Source organism: Meleagris gallopavo, chromosome 22, assembly GCF_905368555.1.
Source record: "Meleagris gallopavo chromosome 22, MGAL_WU_HG_1.1, whole genome shotgun sequence".
Lineage (NCBI taxonomy): Eukaryota > Metazoa > Chordata > Aves > Galliformes > Phasianidae > Meleagris > Meleagris gallopavo.
The window spans coordinates 11875056-11879344 of NC_139425.1; positions in this window are offsets into that span (position 1 = coordinate 11875056).

Consider the following 4289-nt stretch of genomic DNA (forward strand, 5'->3'; position numbering starts at 1 on the left):
GGCGGGCACTGCGCACCCAGCCTCCCTGGAAGGGTTGGAGCTGTTTTAAAGAGACTGCCAGATTAGAGAAGGCTATTTTGGGACATAAAGAGAAACTGTAGGGGTAGCTGTTCAGGGAAAGCAGACATGTGCTGCAGAGCTTGCGTTGAAGAACGGCTTTTCCTGACTGACCGAGGACTTTTCCCGCCCTTTCCAAGGGGGGAGTTGGCCCCACCCTTGCCAACGTCTGGCAGCCTTTCCCGCCCTGACCGACTGACCCATGGACTGACTGACCCACAGACTGACCCACTGACTGGCTGGCACTGACTGACTGACTGACTGGGACTGACTGACTGCATTAGCAACTGAAGCCAAAATCAATCTCCAGGGTTGCTGTTCCTCAGCAGCTGTTTAAGCAAAGCCCTGCAGCACCCAGATCCCTGTGGGCACTGCAATCAGTGAAATGATTGATCACAAAATGGCGGCATGGCTCATCAACACTTTCCTTACCCTTCCTGAGCGACCAGTTATTTTTTCTTCCTGATAGCTCTCAGTAGCTGGAAGAAAGCTGAAAGCCCCAGTGCCAAGCTGAGAAGTCAGTTTCCTTTCCCTAAATGAAATACAGCTTTATTTAATACTAATTTTATAACTTGCCTTCAGTGTTCAGAAGATTTAGAATAGAGTTGGGATATGTTTTCATATTTTTCTCAATGCACTATTAAAAACTTGTGTTCAGAAGAAATACTCAACCCGCAGTGCTATGAGCTGAGCCACGAACTGCTGGCTTCCAAGGAAGCTGAGCTTTAAAAAAAAAAAAAACGGAATATTGTCAGACTTTTGGCTGAAATGGGCCATGTATGATTCATGTGGAACCCTCAGCCAGAGGGCATCACTTCAAAATGGACAATACACAGCTAAACTGTGAATTTGAAAGAAACCCCACATGTCTATCTTGGTGCGTTTCATACCATTTTTCTTTAGATATCTGCCTCTTTCCTGCCAGAAATTCAGAAGACACCATGATCTTCAAGAGAAGATGCAGTACTTCTGGGGGAGCAGAACAGCAGAGCAGTGTGTGTCCACCTTCTGCTCAGTGGCTGAAGCAGACGTGCTGTGGTGCCCAGGATGAACCATATGCTCTTTCTGCTCAGTGGTTTCTGAATGCAGAGTACGGGCACCCCTCACTGCAGCTCTGCTGCAATAAAAGCCACGTCTGGGGATTTATACAGCTCTTACCTCTACAGCTATGATAGGCCAAGGACTTTTAAACTCCTAACTGTGTCAGAGCAATCGACTGACTGAAAATGGTCATTCTGTGAATATTAGTATCTACTCAGGAGATAAATATCTTTAAGGCTTGTCCTTTCTGGAGAAAATACTAGTGAGCTCACCACTGATAGCACTGCACTTTGTGCACAGCAGGCAGTAACACTGGAAGCTGTGCTGTGCCTAGCTCACTGCCAGCAGCACTTCAAAAGTCGCCATGCTTAGGCTTGTTGTTAGCCAGGTTGATGACACGGGGCATTAAATGTTGGAGACAGCAGGTTTATGCTGTTGCTCCATTGGCTCCTGCCTATGAAGTTTCTTTTCTGGTACTTACGAGAGTAAGCAGTCCAAATCCATCCTGAGTAGGTAATTAAAAGAATCAAGAATTGATTTATCTGAGGAAAGCCCCAGGCTATTAAGATACGAACACAAGGTGCTTCACTTAGCAGAGGCAAGAAGAAGAAAGGGGAAATAATGAATTGAAATTTTCAGTTCTTTCATCTTCAGTCTTTTGGCCTTTAGGTACCTTGAGATCACTCCGGAAATATTTATTTAAAAACTCTGTAGTTCTTTCCAACAATTCAACATCAAAATCAACAGATTTTTGTTTGATGTAGAACTGACAACACAATACCCTGCTCCTAGGGACAGATTGCAAATAGAGCTATATATATCTACATGAGAGAAGATAATTTAATGACTTGTCCCTTCTCCATAGCAGCAAACAGCAATTAGAAAAAAAGCAGGACCAACATTCTCAGTGCTTACACCAGAATTGACAGAAAAGAAATTAAATATATGTATATAAATATGTATGCATTTGTAAACAAATAAACTAGTATCCAGGATAATAAATGAACAACAATCAGTAATAGAACTAGCAAGTTTATTTCTGAAAGCCCTGTTTAATAATTCATTTTCTCTCTATAAGTTCTCCTTAATTTTTTTTTTTAAAGCATTTCAATTATAAATGCAGAATGTATTTTTATGTGTGTTAGAGGGAAAAGGACCAGGAAAACTAATCACAAACAATTATTAAATGTTCAAATGTGAAAAAGAGCAGTATGAGGAATGCAGATGCATGTGCACTTGGCTTGCTCCTGCAGAGATGTGCAGCAGAGGGCACCACAGATGGCACACAGAACAGTGCTGCTTTGAAGCTGTTAAGTTCTACCCTGTAATTTCACAGCTTTAATAAAAAAGGTACCATAGATAAGTAAAGGTTTGTTTTATAAGACAGCCGTTTACCAATAATTCCCATAAGACTGCCTATTTTTTATAAACATGTGGTCTTTTCAGAGCAATCGTGAAGGGAGCTCTGCTATGAAACAGTCTATAGGAGATGTCTGATGTCGACTTCCAAGAATGTTCTGTAACTGCAGAAGAAGAGCCTGTCTGGATCAAAAACTATTGTAGTCAGTACATGCTACAGATAAACGAGCAACACAGAGCAAAAATGTGCATGTATCTTAGTGCCAAGATATTAAACTGCTTGATACTAACTTTTCCTACATAAATCACTGCATCAATAGAATAAATAAATTTATGTTACTTCCTTTTCTTTGTTGCATGTCCTATCAAAAGGAGCTTTCTCTTTTTATGTGCAGTTGGTCGCCTACGTTCAGTTTACACGATTGCAGTGGTATGTATTTCTCATCAAAGGTCTGTCCTAACCTCTTTTAGTGGACTGGCTGGCAGACCTGTGGATCTGATAGGTTTATTCTGAGTTAACATCCAATAGCATGGGAAATCCAGTATCTCACTCACGCCTAAAGCAAAGACAAACTTCTCCAAATTGTAGTGATTCAGGGCAAGCAGAAGTGTTTGGATCAGCAAAGAGTCTCAAGGAGACAGATGAAAGCTCAAAACTACAGTGAGAATAGGAAAAACAAAATCCCCACTGGCCATTTAAGAGCTTGCCTTAATGCCTACTATGTTCCAGCTAGCTTCAGTCTCTTGCTGCCTCCCTTGGCTGTGGTCTGGACAATTGCTGGAAGGACGGACATCTTGTGAGCCAGCAGATCTTACTGTGCAAAGTTAGGACGCAGCAGGTGCCAGATCCATCATCTGCCAGTTACACTAAAAGTTACTGATCTTTTTCTAATGAGCAAAGCCCGAAGGAAAAAGGGAAAAAAGAGATGAATAGTCATTCTCTGCTAACAGCTAACAACCTCAAATGGGATAGCCCCTTCCAACTAATATGTCTGGGTTTTGAAAAAAAAAAAAAAAAAAGAAGAAGAAAAGAAGATCTTAGATGTTTTCAGTTTACCTGCTATGGAGGGAGAAACACCTGCAGCAATCTGTTCTGCAGAGAACCAAATCACCACGAGAGCAAGTGGGGTTTTTTGTTACCATCTCTTCCTGTTGTTTTGTTTTTCAGAAGCAAACTCCAGCAGGCCTTTCTTAAAAAGGAAAAGTGATTTTCATCTAACTTCTGTTACAGGGATCCAACATTCTCTTGTGCTCTTAGGAGCAATACTTTATTTTAGGCAGCAGGACAGTTATCTGAGACAAAGAAACACCAAGTGAACTAAATAAAAGAATGTCTTTTCCCAATTCAGCATAAATGCCACGAGAATTGACAATAATTAAGCTGCAAACAGAATTATGTCTGAGCACTCAAATAGACAAACTTTATGTGCTGAGAAGTTTGAGCATCACCAGTACTATCATAACCATTATATTTCAACCCTTCACTGGTCTCCAAACTGCCCTGAGACTGAGACTCCAGAATTTCGAGGGATTCTCTCTCTGGAATCCAAATCACTGCACCAACTCCCCTGTTTTAAAACTGCTGCAAGGATGTAACTGCAAACTGTAAAAACAAAAGTAAATTAATTTAAAAGGAAATCAGCTGCAGCAGCTCTAGGACTTGCAAAAGTTACATGAAAATAAGAATAGGATTTTATAATGGGAACTTGGACATTCTACTGCTTTTGTTATTCCTTTGAAGAGCATGTTGGGAGGGAATATAAAATGAGAAGATGTTTTGGAACATCCAAACCTCTGTGGAAGTGACTCAGCTGGAATAAAACACAAAGCCT